Raw genomic sequence first — 12210 nt, forward strand, 5'->3', positions numbered from 1 at the left:
TGGCGTGTTAGTCCTGGTAATCAGGGATAACACTTACATGGTTATATTTTTCCTATTTACTTTATTTTGTGATATATTCACATAAACGACGAGTTAGACTAATTACTGTTTGTAGTAGTCAAAAAGAAGGAAAAACTATCATTTTACTTACAAAACATTCGGGTCTTGGTAGAAGACTACATTGTCATAACAAAACATTCGGGTCTTGGTAGAAGACTACATTGTCATAACAAAACATTCAGGTCTTGGTAGAAGACTACATTGTCATAACAAAACATTTGAGTCTTGGTAGAAGACTACATTGTCATAACAAAACATTCGGGTCTTGGTAGAAGATTACATTGTCATAACAAAACATTCGGGTCTTGGTAGAAGACTACATTGTCATAATAAAACATTCGGGTCTTGGTAGAAGATTACATTTCATACTAGTAGGAAACATGGGAATTTCTAGGGTTTTTCATACTTATATCAACTGTTCCATTTAAAGATTTACATGACATTCTAAACAGTATTCCAAAACAAGACAATAACACCTAAATTCTTATGAATTCACCAGCTTTAAAGTTGATACTCGCTTTCAAAATTACTTGTATTCTCAGGTCATCAGTTAGACAGGTATGATGGCCAGGTTTTGAGAAGACGAAGCACAGACAAGACTCTTCTTATTTTGATTATTCATTTTATTGTTGTACATTATGAAAGAACACACATGTATTAAAACTTTACTTTTAATGCAATGGATGATGTTGTTGCTTGTTTACTACTTTACACTGTTATGATACTTCACATGACGTCCTCCACCCCGGAACGTTTCCGCCGTTATTGGTTTTGGGGTGTGACAAATATGGTTTATACTTTGCTTTTCTAGGAAATTGTATTTTATGTAATATCTTATGTGTTTACGGTCATAAACCCATTTACGGCCCATGTTTCCCGTGTGTATATATATAGGGGTGAGGGGTGTGAGGAAGAGTGATGAACACTAGAGGAGATTAAGTGTGTGCATTTGAAGGTGTTCTAGAGAGAGATAATAGAGAGTGTGTGTTAGTGTGTGTGAATCTTGTATCCGGATCTTGATTCATATCAATACATACAAGATTCATCATCTTCTTCTTCTCCTTATCTTCTATTTGATCTGACATCATCCGTTTGATTGGGATTCCGCACCATCAAACAGATCTGATTGATACACAGGCAGATTAAGGACTTACAATTGGCATCAAAGCTTGGTTTGTATCACTCATCTTTGTCAGATCTGGAGCCGATTTGATCTTATTTTGGAAAGATTCTTGCGTTTTTGGATAGATCTCGAAAAATTAGGGGGGGGGGGGGGGGTTGTTCTTCGCGTTTTTCGTAAAAACGAGTTTTTGATCGAGTTTTGGAGCAAAAAGGGTGAAAAAACGTTGTTTTTCGTCAAGAACAGTGATTTCTGGAGGGTTTACGGTCTTTGAAGGGTTTACGGTCCGGAGTTTACGGCCTCGTCCTCGCATAAACAGCTCTTTATTATAAAAAGAAAGGGGATTTAGAGGTGCCAAGGTTCGAACTCGAGACCTCCAACACTTCAAACCACGCGCCTTAACCAGTTGAGCTACAAGGGATCTTGTTAAACAATTGTTTGATCGTTTAATCTTTATACACTTCTCAGCAACAGCAAGCCTCGCATGGCATCAGCAGCTTCACACCCCTTCTCGATCAGCAGCCTCGCACACCCTCGCATCTTGCATCTCGCATCGCGGCAGCCTCGCCTTCGGACTTCAAAAAATAGGAAAAGGTTTCGGGGGTGCCGGGGATTGATCCTAGGACCTCTAGTTGAGGAACCAAGCGCTTTACCAACTCAGCTAGTGACACCTTTGTTCCTTCCCTCCAAAGTTTAATTCAAAAGCACTCCCTGCCGCTTCAAAATTTCGCACTTTGACATTTTTAACCCAAAAATTCAAAAATTTTATTTTTAAAATCCTTTTTCAACCCAAAAATTTTAATTTTTAAATTTTGACTTTTATTTTTTTTTACTTAAAATTTTAAGTTTGACTTTTAAAACTTGACCTTTGACTTTAAACTTTGACTTTTTTGTTTAACTTTTAAAATTTCAAATTTAGCTTTTCGGTTTGACTTTTAAGTTTGCTTTTCAAGTTTAACTTTTGAGTTTGACTTTTAAAATTTGACTTTCGAGGATGACTTTTGAGTTTTTAGTCAAAGGGCATTTTTAAATTTAAGTTTGACTTCTAGTTGTGCTTTTAATAGTTTTTGAAGTTTACAAGGGAATTAAAGACATGAAAGAGAGTCGTCAAAAGATGTTAAGACAAAACTTCAACATGTTCGATTATATCCCTGGAGAAACCCTCGAAACTCAGTTGCAGCGATTTACTACACTCACTACTGAGATGAATATAGCTGGGATCTTCTTGTCCAAATCTGAGATAAACAAAAAGCTATTGAATTCACTTCCGAAATCGTGAGATATGAACGTGGTTGTCATCAAGAAGACAAAAGATCTCAATCGTCTTAGTCTAGCTGATATAATTGAAGAAATTGACGCTTTGAAGTGTGGAAAAACAATGAGTTCCACAAACCTCCCGGTCAATGAAGTTTCATGTTCTCAATCATGTGAAGCTACGATTAAACTTCTTCGTGAACATAATGATTTATTAAAAAGAGAAGTTGAGGACCTAAAATATGAAGGATATCAACTCAGGAAAGGACAGAAACCCCTGAAGGCCCAGTTAGAAACAAAAATAAAGGATTTTAAGAGAATTCAGACAGAATACAGTGAAAAATGTGAAGTTTATGACTAAATTAAGAGACAACTTGATGTTGTAACCGAAGAACTTGACGCTTTGAAAATTAAGTGTGGAAAAACAGATGTTAGTTTCAAAAATTATGCTACGTCAAGTAAGACGATCGAGTCCTTATTTGAAACCCAATTAAAATTCAAAGATAATCAAAACAAGGGTCTAGGGTATGATAGTGTTCCTCCACCTTTCAATCATAACTACACATCCATCCCTATGACACAGGAAGAAATTGACAGGGAGGCACATCTTCGATATGGCAAACCAGTTGGATTCGTGTCAGGAGGTATTCAAGTTGAAAATACTAAAGCTTCTACTTTATGTGCAGGTAAAGTAGCAGAGGATGAGAACAAAGAGAACACCATTGAACAAACCAACATCTCCTTGAACTCTGAATCTGTTGCTTCGAACTCAACTGCTTCTGATCAACCTGCCGTTGAGAAATACTGACCACCAATTCCAACGCAACAGAGTTCTTGTTGCAATTGTGCTTGTGGGAACAATAAGAAACAAGGCAAGGATACGCCACAAGGGGTAGAAAGAAACAACTTCACAGTGAAGAAAAAGACATGTTTTCACTGTGGAACACCTGGACACATTGCCAGAAATTGTCCAAATCGCGCATACGTTCCTTACTATGCACAAGGCTGGTAGAACACGCCAAGAGGGAGATACTTCAAAAGAAACCCCTCAAGATCACGATCAGACATTGACGACTGGAATGCCAAGAAGGCCAAGAATTCAACTCCCAAGGCCAAGAATCAAACTCCAAAGGACAAGAATCAAAATCCCAAAGTCAAGAAGGGAATACCGGCCAAGAAGCCCAATCCAAGAGATGCTCCCGTGAAGCCAAAATCAAAGTCATCTCAACAGCCGACATCAAGTTCCAAAGTAAGTACTGAGCCACCCATCAGATCGAAAAAGAAATGGGTTAAACCCATCTACAAATGGGTTCCAAAGGCTCACTCTCCCAAATCAACTAATGACTCTAATGTTTCTTCATCTTATGTTTGTGATAAACAGGATATGTCATGGGAGAGAGTACCATGCAAGGATGACAAAGTTCGACCCAGTTTCAAAATGGATTGGGTTTCAAAGACCAATTGATACCGCTCTATATCGAAGCAGCTATGGAGGCATATCATCAGACTTCGTTTGTTGGTAGTAGCTGTTCCTAGCACTTGATAGAGGACATCTCTCAACTGTACAACATCCAGACATTTGTTTGAGAGTATGTGTCCTTTGCAGGAAGGGAAGAAAGGAAGTGATCACTCACGGTGGGCGTACCAGTCAGGCCGAAGGCTCTGAGAACGGTCCAGACAGGCTGAAGGCCCTGGAGGGCGGTCCAGACCTGTTGAAGGTTCTGAGAGTGGTCTAGATGGGCTGAAGGCCTGGTAAGGCGATCCAGTCATGCTGAAGACTCTGCATGTGTTGATAGATCTGTATGAGGATATGGAATGAGTATGTCGCAATGCGATATCATCAGAAGGTCTGGCCCCGAATATTGATCACGATTAGTGTAGGTCGTGCATGGACTCGAGAAGTCCCTACGAGCGGATTCAGAGTATGTGTGGTGCATGGGATAGCGGTTATGATATAAGGAAATGGTGTAGTATTGGGTGAGCGCCGTGGCACTTGTGGTAGTGTCAAGGCAGCCAAGTGGTTTTCCTTGGTAAGGAAAGGGAAAAGAGTGTAGCTCCGAGAGGGAGTGTAAGTTCACGAAAGTGAAGGCAGTAGTGCGAAGTTATGATTAGGGTGTTCCAATTATGGTCATTGAGTAGCGGGTTTGCGGTAGTGGTATTGAATCACATCCGGATTGGATGTCTGTTGAGGTTACGGAAGGAATTCCGAGGGTGTAGATCCAAGAGGCTTGGAAGGGATGCAGGGATGGAGTCTCGGACTCCCAGCTTGATTTTGATCAAGGAATTGTGTATGTAGTAGAAATTCATCCTGAGGAATGTGTCATCCTGTCGGCATGGAGTGGATAAAGTTGGACTCAGATCGGGATTCCGGGGTTTCAGGATTTTCACTAGCTCGTATGAGCCAAGTGGTTGTTGTGATTTGGAGCGAGTGAAGTATCCTGGAGTGGTACTCGGTTGATAAGTGTGGTTATCAGAGGATGAGGCCAGTGGCCGGCTTGAAGCGGTGGTCTAAACACCGCAAGAAAGGGAAAGTTGGGTTTTGGGTTACGGTGGTTGTGTCTTGAGGAACCTGGTCTGGTTAATGCCAGGTGGTGCATTGCGGGAGTAGTTCTGGAGTTGAGTTGTCGCAGGCTTCGAGGACGAAGCCTAATTTAAGTGGGGGAGAATTGTAACGCCCCGTTCTTGAAATATCTAATTTTGGGTTCCTGAAAGCAAGAGTAAGGGCGTTTCGGTCCTTGATGTGGATATTGAGTTTGGCAAGAACGGCTTATGATGGAGGAGAGGTTGTAAATTTAAGATGTGGGCAACAATGGTCCCTAAAGGGGGAAATTTAGCAAAGGGGTCCCATGCATGCGTGCTTGTGTTTGGCTGGGTACGCCCAGCGTAAGCTGGACGTACGCCCAACGTAGTGAAGGAAAGAAATGCGGAGGTCTCTCGACGTACGCCCAGTGTACTGGATGTACGCCCAGCGTACGTCTATCATCCAGAAACCCTAAATTTAGGGTCAGCCACTATATAAGGAACATAATGGTTCTTACCCTAGCCTCCATAAGCACTCTCTTAACCTCAGAAACCCTAGAGAGCCGTCCCACCTCCATTGTTGGGTGTATTTGGCCTTGGAAAGCTTGTTTTGGCAAAAGAGAGTCTAGAAGAAGAAAAAAGAAGTTGTCAAAGAAGGAGTTGAGTGGCTGGAGCTTGTAGATCTGGAAAGACATCATATTTTGAGGCTCTTTTGAGGTAAAAAGTCTCTAGCTTGACAATCATATTGTGTAAATCTATGTGTTGTGAAGTTTTGACATCATTCTTGTCCCAAAACCCTCATCTTGATGCATGTTTCGAGTTGGTTGAGATTAGTTGTACTTTTAGACCTTAAAAGAGGTCTTGAGTAAGAAAAATGAGGTCCCAAGGGCTTTGGTTGTCTCACATGTGTTATAGATAGGTCTTAATGGATTAAGACCTTGGATTAAGAGCTTTATGGACGTCCCAAGTAATAAAGTTTGAGACTTTATGAATCCTAGGCATAATTGGTCTATGGATTTGAAGTTTGGACTTAAGAGCTTAAGCCATTAAGATCGTATGAGAAGTTGTAGTTCAGCAGAGTTACGCCTAGCGTACCAAGGAGGGTACGCCCAGCGTACTCCCTCTGTTGGGTTTTCATTTTGGGCCTTAAGAGATTGGGCTGTAATTGGGCTATTAGATCTTGGGCCGTGACTGGACATTATGGATGGAGTATTGTGGACTCACTAATTATTATGGACCTTGGATCTAGGCCCATTTGGTGAGGTGGGCCAAATTTAGTAAATTGGGCCAATATTGGGCTTTGCTTCGGACTTTTGGTCTTTGGGCCATTAGTGGGCTTGAGAGCTTATCTAGTGATGGGCCTTTCATATTTTGATTGTGGGCCTTAGTCATGGACCGGATTGAGTTAAGGGTAAATTGGTCAATTTGCCCTTGGAAGGATATTGTGTTTGGTCTAATGGTTATTTTGCTACTTCGAATAGTTCGGGATTTTCGGTGAGGCGGTGATTCGGGAATTTGCTTCTTCAGTTCAGAGTTTCGGCAGTTGCGAGGTGAGTTATCCTCACTATATCAACAGGGTCTAAGGCACCAAGGCCGACCCTTTATCGGATTGTGATCCGGGTATCGTTGTTGTGTTTGCTTTGCTATGTTTGCATCCTGGTAGTTAGGATGGTATTATGCTAGTGACCGGTTAGGTCGGTATCCTGGTTAGGATGATGTTATGTTATGTGATCTGCTAGATCGGCTTGATTGAATGTGAATTGATTGAATGTTTATGTGCACATGGTTGTTGGACTGGGGTTGGGTTGAGGCGAGTCCTGTTTTGTGCTGTAGGCCAACATACCCAGGGCGGACCGGTTGTCCCGAAGGCCCAACGAGCGGTCCGGATAGGCTGTAGGCTCCAAGAGGGCGGACCAGACGTGCCGAGGCTCGGAGAGTGGACCAGGCCGACTGAAGGCCCAGTGCGGGCGGACCAGTCATACTGTAGACTCAGGGAGTGGACCAGGTGGATTGAAGGCCCGGTGCGGGCAGACCAATCACATTATAGACTCGATGTATATGGCTAGACTCAGAGGGTGGACCAAGTGGACTAAAGGCCGGTGCGGCGGACCAGTCACACAGTAGACCCGAAGTGCATGGTTGTTATGTGTTCTGTTATGTTATGGCATGTTGTGCGTGTATGGTATATGTGGTTGGTATTTTGGGGGTATCTCACTAAGCTTTCGGGCTTACAGTTGTGGTTTAATGTTTTTCAGGTTCTTCAGAAGACCGTGGCAAGGCAAAGGCATGACCGTACCGCTCCTCATGATTTTGTTTTATGATGTGATTCTGGGAAGACTCTGATGATAATTGTATTGAAAACCTTTTTGTAATAACTTAATGAAACGAGATTGTTTTTGAAAAGTTTAAATTGGTTGGAAATTTTATGGTCGTTACATGCATAATCTTCATAACATATCTTATAAAAATCTCTTTTATTTAGTTAGAAAGCACAGCTCCATTATTAATCTAGGATCCTCTTAACTCTTTCTTTGGTATGTACAATCAAACCGGTGTCGTCCCGTGATCCAGATAAGAAAAACCTGAAACACATAACATGGTAAGCACGAAGCTTAGTGAGTTCCCCAAAATACCACATACAACACATATTAGCCACTCGAGGCTATAACTTTGTTTGACCCTCTGGTCAATGTGTCTCAGTGGGACCCTCCAATACCATAACTCTGTGGACCCTCTAGTCCTAACTCTATAAACTCTGAAACATACATAGCATAAATCACATAGAAATAATGCAGTGTATCACATCATATAAATAGCATACAAAATACTCTGTCACATAACTCTAATTACCAATCTAGGTAAAGTATAGTGAGAAGACTCACCTCGGATGAAGAACAGCTCCTATAATCACTGCTGCTACGCACCAAACTCTAACTCTGTGCCAAACCCACAATAATCTCAATTAGGAGCTAAGTCCAACCTCTCACTTATTGGGTCTAAAGATAGACCACCTTATAGTCCATTAATGCCCTAAGCCCAATGGGACCACCAAAGCCCAATAATAAATGGGCCCTCATGCGGCCCAATTCCCAATCAAAAAGGCAAGTCCAAACCAAAGGCCCAAAACACATACACACACTTCTCTAGTCCAAGACTCTATTACATGAGGTCCAAACTCCCAGCCGAACACTCAAGGCCCAACAAAATGCTTAGCCCAAAAACCCCCCCAGAAGGAGTTACGCGGGGCATACCCCCTGGTACGCTCAGCGTACCCAAACACTCAAGAAATTGATCAGGGACCTCTATGACAACCCGGAGTTCGTTCCGTCATCGTAACCCGTTCCGTCATTAAAAATTCGTCGTTTTGAACTGTTTCCGTTTCGTTTCTAAATTAAGTCATTAATTTTGAGTTTGCCATTATGACTTAATTAGTATCCAAACATGTTAGAAACTCATGAAAACGCCCCAAACTAGTAATTAGAAAAATTTTAGTTTCAACCATATCGGGTTACGACAACTTAATCGGGTGCAACCAAAAACCTCGTCTAACATCAGTATCGGGTAGAATTCCACCGTGTCCCAAACTTTAACCATATATAAAGTTAAGAGAGCCTCATTTGAAGCCTTTTCACACTCTCTCTCTAACCTCTCTCCTCAAGTCCAAGTTCTTGATCCAAAATCACTCATTTCAAGCTCCAAATCATCAAGGTAACTATCCTAGCTCCTAGTATAACATCCTTAGCCTTCAAATTCGTGGTTAATCTATGAAATAGGACCATCAACATGTGTTTACGGCCCTGGAACATCCTTAGGCCGTGAACACATGCAAAGGGGGGTTTTTGAGCCTTAAAACCCTTCCAAACCTCATTTGGAGCCTAGATATGACTTAGGGGCTTACCAAATTGGACTTAGAACACCTTGAACTCATCATTTAGGGTGTAAACATGAGTTAGCGGCCCAAGCACATGCTTGGACCATAAACACCAATTCATGGGGAGTAAACTCAATTTAAAGTGTTAAGATGCCACTTAAACACACCATAAGCCTTGGAATAAAGTCTAGAAGCAACCACAATCAAGTTAAGGGCCTTAAACATGCTAAAAATACCCCCATAGGAGCTTACGGCCGTAAACCCCCCAAGAATGGGTTCCTAGGCCGTAAACTCCTAAAACTTAGTCAAATGGTGCCTTAAATTCATTCCATGGCTTGTAGATTTAGCTAGAAACACTTATAATGACCTAGGACCACCAAAACATCAAAGGAAGGTGTGTGGGGGAGCTTACGGCCATAAACTCTTAGTTTACTGCCGTAAACTCCATTAGATGGTCCATATGTGGGTTTAATCCATTCCTATACCTTAGATTTGATCCTAGCTAATTTTCCCAAGTGATATAAGACCATTTAACACCCTAGAACACCCCACCATGAGTTTACGGCCGTAAACTCATTGGGAGTGGGTCATTAGGGCCGTAAACTCTCTTATGAGTTTACTCTTGAAGAGTAAACTCCATATCCAAACCATATACATCCTTAGATGTCACCCGGGTCACTCCAAACACTTATTTTGAAGTGTTTTCGCGTCTTGGAGTGTATAATCTTATCTAATTAGTGGTTCAAAGTCTAATTAGATACAATTGTGTATCATTTCATATTACATAGGAACCTCGCGCGTTCAAGCCCCGATCTGACACTTAGCATCCCAATCCGATACGCTTCTCAACCGGTGAGTTTATACCCCTACTGATTTTCCGTGTTTTTCAAATGTTTTCAGGGGGGAATACAAGAAAAAGTACAAGGAAATCTTGTACTCAAACTTAGTATTTCAGTTCAAATGTTTATATTATGTATGTTTTTAATATCAAAAACTGTGTTAACCAATAATTCGAATTGCAGAGTTAGCTTTCAGACTAATCATAGATTTCTTGATAAAGTGTTATAATCTATGTTATATTTCATAATTTACGAATAATTCATACTAATCATCAATTAGGATTAATATGAATACGAATACGAATACGAATACGAAAGTACAATTAGAAACAGAGCGAATACGAAAGTACAATTAGAAACAGAGCGAATACGAAAGTACAGTTAGAAACAGAGCGAATACGAAAGTATAGTTAGAAACAGATCGAATACGAAAGTACAATTAGAAACAGAGCGAATACGAAAGTACAGTTAGAAACAGAGCGAATACGAAAGTACAGTTAGGAATAGAATACAAATACGAATACAATTATGAATATGATGTGCACAAAAGTACCCACTAATTTTAATATTTATAACCTAACAAACTTAACTATCTATGCACTTATAGGCAGTGTACCTAGTCAGATTATAGTATAGCTTGGGTAAGTCGGGTGTCGATCACAGGGAACGGTGTTCTAATTAATTTACTTACTATTAAATTAACCTAATTTATTTAACAAGTTTAATAAGGGGTTTTATCTGGTTTTACAAGATCAGATGAACTTAAATCAAATTCAATAAATAAAAACACACACTCTTGTTTAGATTGAATCCACTTCTCCCTTATGGTTAGCTAACAAGTACGGATTACTAAGTTGGTTTTTAATTATATTAGTAATTTAGTTCTATCTTACCAATATTTAACTAATTCATGTCAAACCATGTATGTTCACACATAATTAAACACAGAACTAATTATAGTTGTAAATATGCTATATAAGATTTGTTGTGTAAACGCAATTATGATCACAATTCTCGTTCTCTAGCACAACTAAACTTTATTTATTCTAATTATTAACTAAGATTGGTCAATCCTAGCTCTAACAATTCAATGTTCACTAAATTATTAGGTAAACAGGTTCATGCAGTTTAACGGTCACTAAGCTACACAGAACATGTAATTAAGCAATTAGATAAACAAGTATTAACATGCTAGGTCATACAAATCAAACACAAGCAAATTTTCACCAACTAAGCTTAATCCATAATCATATAACTATTCATAAGTTCAAAGCTTCATCTAGCTAAACAAGAGTAGCTAGATTCAGCTGCTCATCATAGTAATTAAACTAACACAGCTAAAACTAATGAAAGACATGTTCTAAAAAAATAAACCTTTACTTCTTTTGGTGTTGAAAACCCTCTTCCAGAACCTTTCTTTCGTTCTTATTCGTCTCCTGGAACTCTTTTTCTTCTGCCAAAAGTCCCCCTTTTCGTAATGATCAGGAGAGCTTATATAATCCTTAAAAACTCGCGCCACGTCGTCGCCAGGTTGCGCCACGTCGTGGGCTTCAAGCAATCCGTATCCTTCATGGAAATCCTCCAGTCGCGATGCTTATCTTCTGGAACACCCGTGCCACGTCGTGGGCTTCATCGCCACGTCGTGAATTTAGCTCTTATCGTGAATTTATTATTTTCTTGTCTTCCAAGCCTCCCATGTTCCCCATTTTGTCACCTTTGGTCCCTTTCTTCGAAAATCCTTTGTATTGACTAAAAATAACAATTTAAAATCATAAGTATCATTATTCTAAACATATTATCAATTTATTAATAAAAATGTACTTAAATACTGCCTAAAAATAAGTATAAATATGGCAATATCAAATACGAATACGAATACGAATACGAAAGCATGCCTTTGGATACATTCGAGTGTAGGATAACTAGGATATCAAAATACCTAACTAATACGACAAGTATGATAGATACTTGTACATTACATTTGGATTCAATAACTAAACTTTACTTTTAGGAAAATAAGGGTTTTTCCTGGGATAACTGAAATGTTCTTAACTAGACCGTGTAACTAATGGATAACTAAACGTTACTTTTAAGGAAAATAAGGGTTTTTCCTGGGATAACAAACTGTACATAACCGGATCGTATAATAAACGGATAACTCAACTATACTTATAAGAAAATATGGGATTTTCTTGGATAACAAACTTTCTCGGAAAACCAAAGGAAACTTGTACATTTTCAGAAAACAAACCTCTTATGAACTCACCAGCTTTATGCTGATTTTCAAACTGCTTGTATTCTCAGGTCCACATTAGACAGGTACCCATCGATCCTTTTGGCGTAGACGGAGTACGTAGAAGCCACGTCTTTACTTTTGTTCATATGATATATATATATATATATATATATATATATATATATATATATATATATATATATATGTATAACACATGTAACTCTTTGTTTTCAGATAATGTAAATGAATCTATGTAATGTAAAGTTTTGTGTTTATTATGCTTACTATGTACATTGGTTGCGATATTCAT

The sequence above is a fragment of the Lactuca sativa genome, chromosome 6 (genome assembly GCF_002870075.4).
Source record: "Lactuca sativa cultivar Salinas chromosome 6, Lsat_Salinas_v11, whole genome shotgun sequence".
NCBI lineage: Eukaryota > Viridiplantae > Streptophyta > Magnoliopsida > Asterales > Asteraceae > Lactuca > Lactuca sativa.